Genomic DNA, 19135 nt, shown 5'->3' with positions numbered 1-19135 from the left:
AGAGAGAGAGAGAGAGAGAGAGACAGAGAGAGAGACTGACTGTTTCTTCCTTTTATTACAAGAGTACAAAAAATCAGTAATGTTCAGTCATAAAGAAACAAAACACAAAAATGGTCTCAAGGAAAAATTATTATCAAATCATCATCATCAAGTGTGCATATGACATCATTAAAAACCCACTTTTCTTTAAAACATGTTAAATTCTTGTTCATTTTAAAAAACCGGTACTCTAGCTTTAGCCTTGCATTTACAAGAGCCTTAAGGGTGAGCAGTACATCACATGACGAGTCAGAAGCGTTTCCCATTTTTTTCTTCCTGGATTTATAAATTGCAAACTTGGCCTGGCCAATTAAAAAATTCATTAAAACCACATTTCTAAGGGAAGACGGTCCTAAAACACCATAAATAAAAACATTGTGATTGAAGAGGGAACCAAGCTTCACAAAACGTTCCTGAAGGAATGTAAAAAGAGGTTGCAATCGTTCACACTCAAGGTATATATGCGGTAGGGTTTCAATGGATGCACAGAAAGGGCATAGATTAGAGTTAGCAGTAGAGAACCGGTTCAGTAAAACATTATAAGGTAAAATCCAGTGTACAAGTTTCCATTGAATATCTCCAACATACTTTGGAGTAGGCAAGAGATAAAAACTTCGCCAATTGGGGCAATTGGGTGGTATTGGGGGTAAAACATCCCGCCATCGAAGCCTCGGGTGCTCAGAAAATGTTTTTGCGTATAAAATTTTAACGTACGCGTTGTACAAAGTTTTCTTTGGAAAGGCGGGAAGGGATAATGCAGTATCATCAGGGCTGTTCAGGCCAGGGGACAGATTAAGTGGCGGGCTGAAGACTAGGAGTTTGGGGAAGTCACCCGCTGTTTCCTCGGGGGAAGGGCCAAGTTCCTCGCAGGTATTACGATACGTTGTGGATATCCCTTGAAGGAACCGAGAGATGATCCTGACAGATTTTATTCCGGTTTTTTGTGCCACAGCGGCAGTACTCAGCCGGCAGCTCCCAGACTCTGTCATGAGGTCTTTCACTCGTAGCAGCTTGGCATCAATAAAGCGTTGAACGAGTCCCCTATTATTCAAGCTGTTTTCCAGGAAGGGGTTGTAGCATAGGGGCTCATTCAACAACATTTCCATGTTGTATGTTGCCATTTCACGGGAAAAGGACAGGGCTTGCCAGGCGTTCATCACCCCTTGGTAAAAGGTGGGCAGCAAGGATGAATCGATTTGATGAGGGTTCATCAAGAAAAGTTCTCGGTCGTAACCCAGTTTGCATGTAAGCTGTAATATGCAGTTAGCCAGAGGCCTCCAGAGTAGGGCTTCATCTCCATATACAAGTTGGCGCACGATATGAAGCCGGAAGACCATAATCCGGCTGCGGATATCAATAAGACCTTGGCCACCTTCAGTGAGTGGTAAGTATGCCACGGGGGGTTGGAGCCAGTGTTTCCCGCTCCAGAAAAAGTCGACAATGCTCTTTTGCAGTGTAATAAGAAGGCTCCCGGGCGGTTGTAGGCATATCATCTTATGCCATAGCATAGAGGCAACAAGATTGTTAATGACGAGAGTTCTTCCGCGGTACGAAAGTTGAAAAAGAAGTCCTTTCCAGCGGGCCAGTTTTGCCATTACCTTGTCTGGTAATCCCACCCAGTTCTGCTGCTCAAAGGTGTTGTTTCCGAGGAAAATACCGAGGTATTTAATGCCACTTTTCTGCCAGTTCACTCCTCCTGGTAGGACAATTGGTGGGCAATCCCCAGGTCCTATCCAAAGGGCTTCACTCTTCTTCCAGTTTACCTGGCCTGAACAAGCCTGACAATATGTTTTTAGTGCCTGAGCCACCGCAGTGACGTCAGCACTATTTTTTATATAAATACAGACATCATCTGCATAGGCAGAGACTTTTAGCGGTGTGGTAAGAATTGATCCAGTGAAGCCAGAAATGTGCGTACGTAACTGGAGCAGAAGAGGTTCGATGGCAAGAGAGTATAAAAGTCCAGATAGCGGGCAACCTTGCCGTACTCCCCGTTGTACAGCAATGGGGCTACACAATACTTGATTAATTTTAAGAACACTGGATATATTACAATACAAAAGTTTAACGTACGAGATAAAAATAGGTCCAAACCCAAAATTCTCTAAAACTCTAAAAAGGTACATGTGGTCAATACAGTCAAAGGCTTTTCCTTGGTCAATAAAAAACAGACCAACATTCATATTAAAATTGTTACAAAACCGAATGGTATCACGGATAAGAAAGATATTATTAAAAATAGTTCGTCCAGGAATACAAAAGGATTGATGTTCTCCTATTAGTACATTCATAAAAGGTTTCATTCGATTAGACAAGGCTTTGGCTAAAATTTTATAATCCGTACATAAAACAGAAATAGGACGCCAGTTCTCTATAAGTTGAGTGTCCGCTTTCTTAGGAATTAAGGTGGTGACTGCTCTCCGGCAACTCCACGGCAGTTGTCCATCCTCTAAACATTCATTCAATACCCGCAGTAGGTGAGGTCCAATGGTGTCCCAAAAAAACTGGAAAAATTCACTTGTCAGCCCATCCAGTCCAGGGGCTTTATCAGGTTCCAAGGCCTTCAAGGCAGCGGTGAGCTCAGGTAACCTAAGAGGATCCTCCAACTGCTGCTTCTGATCCTCCGCCAATGTTGGAAGGTTAGAAACAAGTTCCGATATTGCATCCTGGTTAATGTCATGCCGCATAAACCGTTGTTTAAAATGTTTCCGGGCACATTCCCTGATTCTGCCATCTTCATAAAGGAGTTCCCCATCATGGAGCAAGCGTGTAATCATTGACGAAGAGGCCCCCCTTTTAAGGCTGAAGAAGAATTTGGTTGGAGCATCAAGGTCGTGTATGTACCTCATCTTCAGGCGCAATAAAGCATTTTGTGCTCGCCTTTCGGATATGGAATTCAGTAAGGCCGTTTTTCCATGGATTTGTTGCCTCATTCCCTGGTAGCTCACACTTGCGGTTCCCTGAAGCTGTTCCTGTAATTCCAGGATTTCATCTTCAAGTAAGGTTGTGGTTTTTCTTTCCTCTTGAACACCATACGCACGATATTGTTGGCAGAACAGTCTGATGTGCGTTTTGGCATTATCCCACCATTGTCTGAGGTTTGAGAAATTCCCTTGGGAGGCAACCAGAATATTCCAAATTTCCGGAAAAATGTCCTTAAAGGTACTATCACCAAGTAAGTTGTTATTAAATTTCCAAAAAGCACTCTTGTGTTTCGGGCAGGGGGCAGAAATTTTGAGAAATGTTGCGCTGTGGTCCGAGAATCCTGATGGGCAAATTTTGGATGACAGAACGAGGCGTTCAAGTGGAGGATTAATATAAAACTTGTCCAAGCGAGCAAGTACAATATTACCCTGAATGCATCGACACCATGTGTATTGCCTGATTGATGGGTGCTGTACCCGCCATATATCTGTCAAATTCATTTGTTTTAAAAATTTGGTGAGAGGGATTGTGGAGGCAGGATGGGGCTCTGCACTGTTCCTGTCTAGTTGGGGTTGGAGGGTGCAGTTAAAATCTCCACCAATACAGACATGGTTGTCTTGGTTTTTTAGGGCGTTTTGACTGTCGAGGGACGTTAGGTGTGTCCCAAGGTCATTAAAAAAAACTCGCCGAGCTATAGGCATACTTGGGGCATAGATATTAAAAATAGTATAGAATTTTCCATAGTAGTGGAATTCTAGGGATGCTAGGGATCCCTTGTGTATTTCGTCGAATTTAAGCGATGAAGGCGAAAAGGAGGGGCTAAGAATTATTGCGACACCGCCTTTGCGGGAGTCACCGTTACTAAAGAAGGACAGGCCGGGGAAGAGCCTACACCACTCTGCGACACAGCAGTCGTTGGCATGGGTCTCTTGTAAGAGGGCAATGTCAACTTTCTTCTGTAATAAAAAATCCCTTACTTGAACTTTACGGACAGAGCTACATCCTCCGTTAATATTCAGGCTACAAATGGAAAAACTCATTACAGCTATAAGGAGGAGTGACCACCACTCAATTTTTTGATAGCAGTTCATTCTTAGCTTTTTGCAACCACTTCTTTAAACGGTGACGTTGGGAGGAATTGAAATTAAAAACGTGGGGCCGTTTTACCATCAGTTTAGCGGAATGTATAAAATCAGGTAGCTCCGGAAAAAAGGTTTCTATTACAACATTCCTTTTTCGGAATGTGTCCTTAAGAAACCTTTTTATCTCGGAGGGAGGGATTGGAGGGATTTCTTCTTCCTTAAGGCTACCACATTCACTAACAGAGTCATCTATATCAGATGGCTCAGATGGTGTGTCACACTGGTTTTCATCATTTATCTCCTCACCGTCATCACATCCCTCCACGTTATCGGATGGGGCATAGTCCATAGAGGGGGGGGACGGGGAGGGCATCTTCAGGGGAGCAGGGGGGGGGGGGTACTAATTTTTGCGGTTCAACCATATCAGTTTCTAGGTCAGTAGACAAGGGCGAGGATTCATCCACATCTATGTCCTCCAATACCGAGAAACGATTTTCTGTGACGAGGGACAAATCTAGGCCAGAGAGGAGGGGCTGTCGGTTTTCAGTTGTAGGTTTTTTAAAGAGATGACCGTTTTCATCTGTTGTTTGCAGATGTCTTTTTCCTTTTGGGCAGACTAATTGAAACTCGTCCTGGTTAGTGGGAAGAGATTGCAAGGGTTTGGGGGGAGGGGGGGGGGGGGAGGACGTGATCATCGGGAGGGGATTCCCATCGGCTACCACGGCGGGAGAGGTAGGATCAGTTATAGCAGGCAACAAGCTGTGATTGGACGATGTCGCCTGGGGGGTGAGATCTATAGTTAACAGGAGATGGCTGCAATTAGATCCTTCAGTAGAGGGAGGGGCCCCTGTTTCAAGGGGAGGGGAAGGGAGTACGGCGGGGGGGTTTGGATTGGTGGCAAGAGGGCTTGGGTCGGTGGTGGACAGATTGGGATCAGTGGTGGTAAGGCTTGGGTCGATGGTGGGAAGGTTCGGGTCGGTGGTGGGAGGGCTTGGTTCGGCGGCGGGAAGGCTTGGTTCGGTGGTGGGAAGGCTTGGGTCGGTGGTGGGAAGGCTTGGGTCGGTGGTGGAAGGGTTTGGACCGGTGGTGGGAAGGTGGGGGGGTTGCTTATTCCCGGTTCGGAGGGGAGGTTGCACTTGTGGAGAATTCTCTTTTCGGGGGCAGTCATGCTTAACATGCCCAAATTGTCCGCAGCCAAAACATTTTAGAACGTTGGTGGACACGTACACTGTATATTCGTTCTGTTGATGTTTTAATTTTATTATAAGGTTTAAATCCTTCTGGGAATTTTTTTAAATCATAAACACTTGCCGCCGGAATGAAACCACGTGCCTTAAATCGTTGTTTCGTGACCCGAAGGGAATCATGGAGATACGAGACACGATGGTACCGTATCGGGACAACTCTTTAATTAGTACATCGTCGGATACAAATGGGGGGCAATTTGATATCACGACTTTTATCGCTGGGCTATCTAGTGGGGAAATCATTACAAATAAATCTGGATCGATTGTCAAACCCTGTTCGACAATTTGTGGGACACAATCCACGTCGGACAAAAAAATAACGATCCGCTTGTTCATCCGCGAAGCGGCAACAACCTTGTCGATCCCGACAACACGACCGGTTGCGAGGACAACGTCCTCGACACTAACCTCACGTTCCGGAGGTACACAAAAGAACCCGTGCTTACGGGTCAGGCTCTGAAAGGCCGTAAATCGAGATAGTGCAGCTGCCATGCTGGAACAGCTGCACTTACAACCCCTCCCCAACTCGGGGAGGGTGAATATATAATACAATCTTCCCTACCCGAACTCCGGGAATGGGAAGCAATCAGACCTCTCCGATTTCCCTAACTTCGGAAAAGGGAGGCAACAAAACAAACTGAAGGAAGGATAAACGAAAGGAAAAAAAGGAAATAGAGGTTTAAGATGAAGGAGCAAACACCGATCGGGCGACGCCCAAAAACGGCGAACCCTTACCAGCGATCACCCTGTGCTCTCCGGCTCTCTCTCCCGTCTCAACGTATATGGGAATCACCAGGAAGACTCCACGAACAGGTACAAGGACACAGAGGGGGGAAAACGGGGGGGGGGGGGGGGGAATGGAGCAACAACACAGAGCACTCACAGGCCTCCACAAGCAGACGCCATGACAGTACAACCAGCATGCAAACGACCAGCAGGGGGCGCGAGAGAGAGCGAGAGAGAGAGAGAGAGAGAGAGAGACAGAGAGAGAGAGAGACTTTGACTTTTTAGTCCTTTTATTACAAAGATATAAAAGTAACAATATACACGTTTTGCAATAAAATCAATAATGCCAACAAAAAGAAAAAAAGAAAAAGAAGAAGCACCCAATGATCATCAAATAAATAAAAAAACAATCAGTATTCACAACAGTATTCTAAATTCATTTTCTTTAACCTCACAAAACCCACCAACACACCAAGTATCAACAAAGTTATGAAAATTTCCGGACTCATTGGACAGGGTAAATTCCAGTTTCAATCTTGCTGAGATTAATGCATTCAAACACGACATGATATTGCAGTGCTCTATCGGTTTGCCAGATAGTTTGTCTTTTCTTGTTAAATAAACAGCAAGCTTCGCAGTTGCTATTAGGAAACTAAACAGTTTAGATGCAGGATTCTGTTTAGGGGCAAAACCAAAGACGAAACTTCTCAAAGAAAAGGTAACATGCATTTCATGTGCAATGTAATTCAACCAATGAAACAAAGGAAATAATCGGATACAGTCTATGAATGCGTGAAACAAGTCCTCATTGACTGTACAGAAGGGACAACAAACAGATACAGGAGAAAAATGTCTAATAAACGTGTTAGAGGGAACAATCCAGTGGGCCAAACGCCACTGGAGATCACCTGTTCTTTTGGATGTGGGCTCACTGTACATGGCTTCCCAGATAGGTTCGGAGGGGGGTCCTCCGGGTAACAATCCTTTCCATCGGGTAACTCCATTTAACGAAGGGTTCCCATTTAACAGCTTGAGGCACATCTTGTAGATGCCCTTGCTGTCCATTGTTTGGAAAAGCTTTGACCCATCGCTAACAGGGGGCAAATCGTTTTGAATGGGTTCAACAATTAATTTAGGCACTGTCGGCTCATTTTGATCTTCTTCTGTACCTCGAGTCCAAGTTAGGCCAAGTTGCCGTCCCAACTGAATCATTTTCCTCAAAATTTTTGCAATCATCCTATGGGACCAAATCCCTGTCAGGTCGGCGATTTCACTTACGGATTTCCAACCATACCCTGAGTCATGTCGGAGATGCCGCACCTTCACAATACCAGCTGCTATAAAGTGTTGGCAAAAATCTCGACTCTTTGGAATGTCGGGAAAGAGAGGGTTATAGAACAAAGGCTCGTGTGCCAGCATTTTCGTTACATATGTGTCCGCCTGACGACTCACAGGAAGGCTCTGCCAGGCATTTAAGAGGCTTTGGTAAAAAGCAGGGAGAACCGATATGTCGACATGCTGGAGGTTCATTTGAAAGAGTTCAAACCCGTACCCGAGCCTACCCGCTCGCTGCAGTACAAGGCGTGCAGGGAGCCGGCCTGGCAGATGTTCCATGTAGAGGAGACGTTGAATGGACCGCAGCCGGAAGGCCATTAGGCGGGCTTTGATGTCGACGAGGTTGTGGCCACCCTCAGCCGAGGGGCGACATATCACATCGGGTCGTAGCCAGTGGTAGCCTCCCCAGAAGAAGTCCACCAGTTTGCCCTGGAGTGCTTTGAGTAGGGCCTCCGGCGGTTGCAGGCAGATGAACCTATGCCACAACATTGTGGCAACTAAGTTGTTGATCACTAGCACACGGCCCTTGAAGGACAAATGAGGTAAAACCCTTTTCCATCGGTTCAATCTTTCTCCCACTTGCTCAATTACCCCGTCCCAATTTCTTTGAGCATACTGTGGGGAACCAAGGAATATGCCCAAGTACTTAATTCCCTCACTTCCCCACAGCAACCCTGCGGGGAGGGATGGGGGCGGCTGTGGTACAGGCTGAAGAAGGTTGCGATAAAGGGAGGGTATCCATAACGTCTTGCTCTTGTTCCAATTGATTTTTAAAGAGGAGGCAGCGTGAAACTTTGACAGGCACTCAACAACGATATCAATATCATCCTTATCTTTTACAAAGATGCAGACGTCATCCGCATAAGCACATAGGGTTAGCGGTGCACTCATGGGAGTGAGTGCTATTCCAGAAATCTTCTTTCTCAGTAGATTGAGAAGAGGCTCTAAAGAAAGAGCAAACAATAAACCAGAGACTGGGCACCCTTGCCGGACCCCTCTCCGAACCTTGATGGGGGGAGCCAGCACATTATTAATCTTAATTAAACTAAAAACATCCGTGTATAGCAAGGAAATGTAGGAACGAAAGTTTGCTCCGAGGCCGCATGCCTGTAACACATGATGCATAAACTTATGGTCGATACTGTCAAATGCCTTTTCAAGATCAAGCGACATCATTCCAAAGTCTTCTTTAACACGGTTACCATCAATGAGATCTCTGATTAAAGAAATATTATCATGGATGGATCTTCCAGGAACACAGTAACTCTGTTCTGGCAGTACTAGATCACCAATAACCTTTTTTAGTCGATTAGCTAGTACTTTTGAAAAGAGCTTGTAGTCCGTGCACAGCAGGGAGATCGGTCGCCAGTTCACCAAAAGTCGGGGATCTTCAGTTTTCGGGAGCAAGCACACTACGGCTCTTCTTAGACTCAGCGGCATTATACCAGTCTGTATAGAAGTGTCCAAAACATTCAGCAACTCAGGGCCTAAAAGGTCCCAAAATGTCAGGAAGAATTCGGGAGGTAGACCGTCAATACCCGGAGCTTTCCCTGAATCCATGGCAGCAAGAGCACAGGTTAGCTCAAGGAGGGTGATTGGTAGGTCAAGCTCCAACCGTTGAGCCTCAGTTAGGGAGGGGAGGTGAGAGGTTAAATCCATCATTGTATCATTACAAACAGTCTGCTCCTCAAAAAGTTTTGTAAAGAATTCAATAATGTTTATTCTAACATCATCCTCGTTGACAACAACGTTGCCTCTTGAGTCCAATACAGAAGAGATTAGCCGTGATGGCTTGCTTAAGGATTCTAAATGAAAGAAAGACTTGTTTGGGGTGTCTGATAACTTTACATTCTGTATTCTAAGTCTAATTAATGTTCCGGCTGCTTTCTCTTGAACTAACTCCCTTAAAAGAGCTTTCTTTACAAGCAATAACCGGTAATTGGCGTCATTGTTTTCATGAGCCAATTTATTCTCCAAATGTAGAATATCCAATTCTAACCGGGCCATTGTAATGTGCTTGTCGTTTGTGCTGTGTGATTGGAAACATTGACAAAAAACCCGAATTTGAGATTTCATGTTATCCCACCATATGCTGGATGAAGAAAAGGAAGATTTCTTTGCTACTAGACTTGCCCAGAAAACACGAAAGGCTTCCTTAAACATACCATCTTCTAGAAGTCTAACATTAAACTTCCAATAAGCGCTCCTACTTGCGGGTTGAGGAAAGGAAAGGTTTAGGGTTACCATATGATGGTCTGAAAACACGGAAGGAAAAATATTTGAAGAAACCGCAGTATTTTTAAAGGGTACGTTGATGTACCATCTGTCAAGCCTTGCCAAGGATACTCGACTATTGGCGCATCGACACCAGGTGTACTGGGATGTGCTTGGGTGGTGCAACCGCCAAACATCAACGAGGCCCATTGTGTTAAAAAAATTGGATAAGTGTACATGGGACTCAGGATGGGGTTCGGCAGAATTTCTGTCAACCGATGGGTCGAAGGTGCAATTGAAATCACCTCCGACACACACACAATGATCAAAATCAACTGATCTTAAGTGATTTATCATTGCGGTGAAGAAGGACTTACGCTCTACGCTATCACTTGGCGCATACACATTAAAAATGGTGTAATGGAAGTTATGGCTTACTAGTTTGAGAGAGCTAAGCCGACCATTTATTACCTCCTGAAAATGGCATGACTCACACACGAGGCCTGGCTTCAGCAAGAAGCCGATTCCAGCAGATGAAGCTGATAAATTGCTGAAATAGCATTGGCTCTTAAAAAGTTGATGCCAGTTATGTTCCACATTAGGTGTGGTGTGAGTTTCTTGAAGTAAGATCACATCCACCTTTTTCCGTTGAAATATGTTTTTTACTTGAACCTGGCGGAGGTGGTTCGCACCACCACCGTTAATATTTAAAGTTGCAAGTTTTATAGTTTTCATCCTGTATTGATGAAATCAGCCTGTGGCTGGGAACACTCTACACCTGCACGTGTGATGAATTTTCTTAACCTGTGGTATTGTGACTTATTCAGGTCAAATTGTTCAGGCGTTTTAATTATGGATTTTGCAGTGTGGATGAATGCAGCCAAATCGTCAAAATGGTCTTTAATGACTATGTTACGCTGTCTGTACGTTTCGGCTAGAAACGACACGATGTGTTGGGGGGGTATCTGTGACTGAGATGCTGATGACTGTGACAGCTCAGTCACTTCCACCTCGTCCTCAGACTCTGACAGGTCTGATAATGTCCCACCTGGATCTTGGGCCTTACTTGCAGCTCTCACGAGCTCCTCTGGAGGCATCTCCTGAGATTTCGTTGGGTACTCTGGTACACACTCACGAGCAGACTGGTGCTTACTTTCTTTATGTGTGCTTTGGCAAATGGCTGCAGATCTCTGCGTAGCCGGGGTTACGATTTCTGTTTGTGAGACAGAGCAATTTGTTTGGTCGCCAGTCCGCTCAGCTACTGGAGGGGGGACCGGTGGGGCTTCGCGTTCGGGCTCAAAAATGGCCGCATTGTTCGGATTTATGTCGGCTTTATTCTCAGAGCTTGGGAAATCAGTAACATCTTCTTTACCACTTTGGCGTTCGATATTTTCGTTTGCTGTAAACGTTTTGCTCTCTTTTGCAGAGACAGTGTCTCTGCCCAAGACAGCCTTCTTTATCGCACCATCGGGGCTATTTGTTAGTGGTGCTTTCCGTTTTTTGGTCAGTATGACAAGTTCTTCATTCATGGGTTCGTCAGCAGTACTAGCATCACCAAGTGCCATCTCACTGGGTTTGGGTAGCACCGGGGCGTCGGGAAGCACGGTCGGGGCATCGGGAAGCACAGTCGTGGCGTCGGGAAGCACAGTCGGGGCTTCGGGAAGCACGGTTGGGGCTTCGGGTAGCACGGTTGGGGCTTCAGGTAGCACGGTTGGGGCTTCGGGAAGCGTAGTCGGGACCTCGGGAAGCACAGTTGGGACATCAGGAAGCACAGTCGGGGCGTCGGGAAGCACGGTCGGGGCTTCAGGTAGCACGGTTTGAGCGCCAGGAAGCACGGTTTGAGCGTCGGGGAGCACGGTTTGAGCGTCGGGGAGCACGGTCGAGGCGTGAGGAAGCACGGTCGAGGCGTGGGGAAGCACGGTCGAGGCGTGGGGAAGCACGGTCGAGGCGTGAGGAAGCACGGTCGAGGCATGAGGAAGCACGGTCGGGGCGTTTTCTTTTTTACAGCCCACATTGGTGTGTCCCAATTTGCCGCACTTCGTACAAGATGCTTTGGGACAAAACCTTTTAACGTGTCCGAAGGCTCCACAAAGGAAGCACGTTAAGGTGCCTGACGAAGCGTACATTTGATATTGACGATCATTTACCGAAATTTTAAACGAGATGTTTAGTCCTGTATCGTCGCCGCGATCAGGAAGCACCATGAATACTTGTCTCCGGAAACTCATAACATGTTTCATTCGTTCATCCCGACATCCCAGGGGAATCATCGAGATTCGGGAAACAACAGTTCCATACCGGGTCAGAACAGCCATTAATTTATCATCTGTGATAAACGGAGCGACATTTGAAATAATAACTTTAATCGCCGGTGTGTCCATCGGGGAAACCATGACGAACTGCCCACCTTTCAATGACAGACCGGTACTAACAACATCATGCACGAACTTCTCGTCCGACACGAAAACAACAAACTTTTGGTTCATCCGCGACGCGGCGCGGACATTTTCATCGCCGATAACATTCCCTACAGCTAGGATAATGTCCTCGGTAGGAACACCTTCGGGAGGGACACACACGAAAGCATGCTTCCTTGTTAGGGTTTCAAACCCTTCCTGCCGTGCACGAACACTCGCCATAACGGCGATGTCTCACCTTTCCACCTTGACCAGGCGGAAAGGACACAAAATAAATAAAGTCGAAATGAAATAATGAATAATAAAGTTCACACGACGCGAGTAAGGTAAACAGCACCGACGGAGCAGGTAGACTGAACCGAACGGGTCTGCTCTCACCTTTGGGCTCTTCTCTCGCTCTCTCTGTCTCAAGGGAGGGAAAGGGGCACAGGTGGTGAAGAGGGACACGACAAAGGCGCGATGGGAAAGGAAGGAATGGGGGGGGGGGGGGGGACAACACAACACAAGCACGGAGCTACAGCACACGAGCACCAGTGCACGCCATCTTGCCACGCCCAACACACGAACGGCCAGCAGGGGGCGCGAGAGAGAGAGAGAGAGAGAGAGAGAGAGAGAGAGAGAGAGAGAGAGAGCGAGTGAGAGAGAGGGAGAGAGAGAGAGAGACAGAGACAGAGTGAGAGAGAGAGAGACAGAGAGAGAGACAGAGTGAGACTTTGACTTTTTAGTCCTTTTATTACAAAGATATAAAAGTAACAATATACACGTTTTGCAATAAAATCAATAATGCCAACAAAAAGAAAAAAAGAAAAAGAAGAAGCACCCAATGATCATCAAATAAAAAACAATCAGTGTCTCACAACAGTATTCTAAATTCATTTTCTTTAACCTCACAAAACCCACCAACACACCAAGTATCAACAAAGTTATGAAAATTTCCGGACTCGTTGGACAGGGTAAATTCCAGTTTCAATCTTGCTGAGATTAATGCATTCAAACACAACATGATATTGCAGTGCTCTATCGGTTTGCCAGATAGTTTGTCTTTTCTTGTTAAATAAACAGCAAGTTTCGCAGTTGCTATTAGGAAACTAAACAGTTTAGATGCAGGATTCTGTTTAGGGGCAAAACCAAAGACGAAACTTCTCAAAGAAAAAGTAACATGCATTTCATGTGCAATGTAATTCAACCAATGAAACAAAGGAAATAATCGGATACAGTCTATGAATGCGTGAAACAAGTCCTCATTGACTGTACAGAAGGGACAACAAACAGATACAGGAGAAAAATGTCTAATAAATGTGTTAGAGGGAACAATCCAGTGGGCCAAACGCCACTGGAGATCACCTGTTCTTTTGGATGTGGGCTCACTATACATGGCTTCCCAGATAGGTTCGGAGGGGGGTCCTCCGGGTAACAATCCTTTCCATCGGGTAACTCCACTTAACGAAGGGTTCCCATTTAACAGCTTGAGGCACATCTTGTAGATGCCCTTGCTGTCCATTGTCTGGAAAAGCTTTGACCCATCGCTAACAGGGGGCAAATCGTTTTGAATGGGTTCAACAATTAATTTAGGCACTGTCGGCTCATTTAGATCTTCTTCTGTACCTCGAGTCCAAGTTAGGCCAAGTTGCCGTCCCAACTGAATCATTTTCCTCAAAATTTTTGCAATCATCCTATGGGACCAAATCCCTGTCAGGTCGGCGATTTCACTTACGGATTTCCAACCATACCCTGAGTCATGTCGGAGATGCCGCACCTTCACAATACCAGCTGCTATAAAGTGTTGGCAAAAATCTCGACTCTTTGGAATGTCGGGAAAGAGAGGGTTATAGAACAAAGGCTCGTGTGCCAGCATTTTCGTTACATATGTGTCCGCCTGACGACTCACAGAAAGGCTCTGCCAGGCATTTAAGAGGCTTTGGTAAAAAGCAGGGAGAACCGATATGTCGACATGCTGGAGGTTCATTTGAAAGAGTTCAAACCCGTACCCGAGCCTACCCGCTCGCTGCAGTACAAGGCGTGCAGGGAGCCGGCCTGGCAGATGTTCCATGTAGAGGAGACGTTGAATGGACCGCAGCCGGAAGGCCATTAGGCGGGCTTTGATGTCGACGAGGTTGTGGCCACCCTCAGCCGAGGGGCGACATATCACATCGGGTCGTAGCCAGTGGTAGCCTCCCCAGAAGAAGTCCACCAGTTTGCCCTGGAGTGCTTTGAGTAGGGCCTCCGGCGGTTGCAGGCAGATGAACCTATGCCACAACATTGTGGCAACTAAGTTGTTGATCACTAGCACACGGCCCTTGAAGGACAAATGAGGTAAAACCCTTTTCCATCGGTTCAATCTTTCTCCCACTTGCTCAATTACCCCGTCCCAATTTCTTTGAGCATACTGTGGGGAACCAAGGAATATGCCCAAGTACTTAATTCCCTCACTTCCCCACAGCAACCCTGCGGGGAGGGATGGGGGCGGCTGTGGTACAGGCTGAAGAAGGTTGCGATAAAGGGAGGGTATCCATAACGTCTTGCTCTTGTTCCAATTGATTTTTAAAGAGGAGGCAGCGTGAAACTTTGACAGGCACTCAACAACGATATCGATATCATCCTTATCTTTTACAAAGATGCAGACGTCATCCGCATAAGCACATAGGGTTAGCGGTGCACTCATGGGAGTGAGTGCTATTCCAGAAATCTTCTTTCTCAGTAGATTGAGAAGAGGCTCTAAAGAAAGAGCAAACAATAAACCAGAGACTGGGCACCCTTGCCGGACCCCTCTCCGAACCTTGATGGGGGGAGCCAGCACATTATTAATCTTAATTAAGCTAAATACATCCGTGTATAGCAAGGAAATGTAGGAACGAAAGTTTGCTCCGAGGCCGCATGCCTGTAACACATGATGCATAAACTTATGGTCGATACTGTCAAATGCCTTTTCAAGATCAAGCGACATCATTCCAAAGTCTTCTTTAACACGGTTACCATCAATGAGATCTCTGATTAAAGAAATATTATCATGGATGGATCTTCCAGGAACACAGTAACTCTGTTCTGGCAGTACTAGATCACCGATAACCTTTTTTAGTCGATTAGCTAGTACTTTTGAAAAAAGCTTGTAGTCTGTGCACAGCAGGGAGATCGGTCGCCAGTTCACCAAAAGTCGGGGATCTTCAGTTTTCGGGAGCAAGCACACTACGGCTCTTCTTAGACTCAGCGGCATTATACCAGTCTGTATAGAAGTGTCCAAAACATTCAGCAACTCAGGGCCTAAAAGGTCCCAAAATGTCAGATAGAATTCGGGAGGTAGACCGTCAATACCCGGAGCTTTCCCTGAATCCATGGCAGCAAGAGCACAGGTTAGCTCAAGGAGGGTGATTGGTAGGTCAAGCTCCAACCGTTGAGCCTCAGTTAGGGAGGGGAGGTGAGAGGTTAAATCCATCATTGTATCATTACAAACAGTCTGCTCCTCAAAAAGTTTTGTAAAGAATTCAATAATGTTTATTCTAACATCATCCTCGTTGACAACAACGTTGCCTCTTGAGTCCAGAACAGAAGAGATTAGCCGTGATGGCTTGCTTAAGGATTCTAAATGAAAGAAAGACTTGTTTGGGGTGTCTGATAACTTTACATTCTGTATTCTAAGTCTAATTAATGTTCCGGCTGCTTTCTCTTGAACTAACTCCCTTAAAAGAGCTTTCTTTACAAGCAATAACCGGTAATTGGCGTCATTGTTTTCATGAGCCAATTTATTCTCCAAATGTAGAATATCCAATTCCAACCGGGCCATTGTAAAGTGCTTGTCGTTTGTGCTGTGTGATTGGAAACATTGACAAAAAACCCGAATTTGAGATTTCATGTTATCCCACCATATGCTGGATGAAGAAAAGGAAGATTTCTTTGCTACTAGACTTGCCCAGAAAACACGAAAGGCTTCCTTAAACATACCATCTTCTAGAAGTCTAACATTAAACTTCCAATAAGCGCTCCTACTTGCGGGTTGAGGAAAGGAAAGGTTTAGGGTTACCATATGATGGTCTGAAAACACGGAAGGAAAAATATTTGAAGAAACCGCAGTATTTTTAAAGGGTACGTTGATGTACCATCTGTCAAGCCTTGCCAGGGATACTCGACTATTGGCGCATCGACACCAGGTGTACTGGGATGTGCTTGGGTGGTGCAACCGCCAAACATCAACGAGGCCCATTGTGCTAAAAAAAATTGGATAAGTGTACATGGGACTCAGGATGGGGTTCGGCAGAGTTTCTGTCAACCGATGGGTCGAAGGTGCAATTGAAATCACCTCCGACACACACACAATGATCAAAATCAACTGATCTTAAGTGATTTATCATTGCGGTGAAGAAGGACTTACGCTCTACGCTATCACTTGGCGCATACACATTAAAAATGGTGTAATGGAAGTTATGGCTTACTAGTTTGAGAGAGCTAAGCCGACCATTTATTACCTCCTGAAAATGGCATGACTCACACACGAGGCCTGGCTTCAGCAAGAAGCCGATTCCAGCAGATGAAGCTGATAAATTGCTGAAATAGCATTGGCTCTTAAAAAGTTGATGCCAGTTATGTTCCACATTTGGTGTGATGTGAGTTTCTTGAAGTAAGATCACATCCACCTTTTTCCGTTGAAATATGTTTTTTACTTGAACCTGGCGGAGGTGTCTAGCACCACCACCGTTAATATTTAAGGTTGCAAGTTTTATAGTTTTCATCCTGTATTGATGAAATCAGCCTGTGGCTGGGAACACTCTACACCTGCACGTGTGATGAATTTTCTTAACCTGTGGTATTGTGACTTATTCAGGTCAAATTGCTCAGGCGTTTTAATTATGGATTTTGCAGTGTGGATGAATGCAGCCAAATCGTCAAAATGGTCTTTAATGACTATGTTACGCTGTCTGTACGTTTCGGCTAGAAACGACACGATGTGTTGGGGGGGTATCTGTGACTGAGATGCTGATGACTGTGACAGCTCAGTCACTTCCACCTCGTCCTCAGACTCTGACAGGTCTGATAATGTCCCACCTGGATCTTGGGCCTTACTTGCAGCTCTCACGAGCTCCTCTGGAGGCATCTCCTGAGATTTCGTTGGGTACTCTGGTACACACTCACGAGCAGACTGGTGCTTACTTTCTTTATGTGTGCTTTGGCAAATGGCTGCAGATCTCTGCGTAGCCGGGGTTACGATTTCTGTTTGTGAGACAGAGCAATTTGTTTGGTCACCAGTCCGCTCAGCTACTGGAGGGGGGACCGGTGGGGCTTCGCGTTCAGGCTCAAAAATGGCCGCATTGTTCGGATCAATGTCGGCTTTATTCTCAGAGCTTGGGAAATCAGTAACATCTTCTTTACCACTTTGGCGTTCGATATTTTCGTTTGCTGTAAACGTTTTGCCATCTTTTGCAGAGACAGTGTCTCTGCCCAAGACAGCCTTCTTTATCGCACCATCGGGGCTATTTGTTAGTGGTGCTTTCCGTTTTTTGGTCAGTATGACAAGTTCTTCATTCATGGGTTCGTCAGCAGTACTAGCATCACCAAGTGCCATCTCACTGGGTTTGGGTAGCACCGGGGCGTCGGGAAGCACGGTCGGGGCGTCGGGAAGCACAGTCGTGGCGTCGGGAAGCACAGTCGGGGCTTCGGGAAGCACGGTTGGGGCTTCGGGTAGCACGGTTGGGGCTTCAGGTAGCACGGTTGGGGCTTCGGGAAGCGTAGTCGGGACCTCGGGAAGCACAGTTGGGACATCAGGAAGCACAGTCGGGGCGTCGGGAAGCACGGTCGGGGCTTCAGGTAGCACGGTTTGAGCGCCAGGAAGCACGGTTTGAGCATCGGGGAGCACGGTTTGAGCGTCGGGGAGCACGGTCGAGGCGTGGGGAAGCACGGTCGCGGCGTGAGGAAGCACGGTCGAGGCGTGAGGAAGCACGGTCGAGGCATGAGGAAGCACGGTCGGGGCGTTTTCTTTTTTACAGCCCACATTGGTGTGTCCCAATTTGCCGCACTTCGTACAAGATGCTTTGGGACAAAACCTTTTAACGTGTCCGAAGGCTCCACAAAGGAAGCACGTTAAGGTGCCTGACGAAGCGTACATTTGATATTGACGATCATTTACCGAAATTTTAAACGAGATGTTTAGTCCTGTATCGTCGCCGCGATCAGGAAGCACCATGAATACTTGTCTCCGGAAACTCATAACATGTTTCACTCGTTCATCCCGACATCCCAGGGGAATCATCGAGATTCGGGAAACAACAGTTCCATACCGGGTCAGAACAGCCATTAATTTATCATCTGTGATAAACGGAGCGACATTTGAAATAATAACTTTAATCGCCGGTGTGTCCATCGGGGAAACCATGACGAACTGCCCACCTTTCAATGACAGACCGGTACTAACAACATCATGCACGAACTTCTCGTCCGACACGAAAACAACAAACTTTTGGTTCATCCGCGACGCGGCGCGGACATTTTCATCGCCGATAACATTCCCTACAGCTAGGATAATGTCCTCGGTAGGAACACCTTCGGGAGGGACACACACGAAAGCATGCTTCCTTGTTAGGGTTTCAAACCCTTCCTGCCGTGCACGAACACTCGCCATAACGGCGATGTCTCACCTTTCCACCTTGACCAGGCGGAAAGGACACAAAATAAATAAAGTCGAAATGAAATAATGAATAATAAAGTTCACACGACGCGAGTAAGGTAAACAGCACCGACGGAGCAGGTAAACTGAACCGAACGGGTCTGCTCTCACCTTTGGGCTCTTCTCTCACTCTCTCTGTCTCAAGGGGGGGAAAAGGATACAGGTGGTAAAGAAGGACACGACAAAAGCGCGATAGGAAAGGAAGGAATGGGGGGGGGGGGGGGGGGACAACACAACACAAGCACGGAGCTACAGCACACGAACACCAGTGCACGCCATCTTGCCACGCCCAACACACGAACGGCCAGCAGGGGGCGCGAGAGAGGAGAGAGAGAGAGAGAGAGAGAGAGAGAGAGAGAGAGACAGAGAGACAGAGAGACAGAGTGAGAGAGAGACAGTGAGAGAGAGACAGAGAAAGAGAAAGAGAAAGAGAAAGAGAAAGAGAAAGAGAAAGAGAAAGAGAGAGAGAGAGAGAGATAGATAGATATATAGATAGATAGA

Source organism: Myxine glutinosa, chromosome 7 (genome assembly GCF_964187855.1).
Source record: "Myxine glutinosa chromosome 7, kmMyxGlut1.1, whole genome shotgun sequence".
NCBI lineage: Eukaryota > Metazoa > Chordata > Myxini > Myxiniformes > Myxinidae > Myxine > Myxine glutinosa.
Note: the sequence above shows the minus strand (reverse complement) of the source record.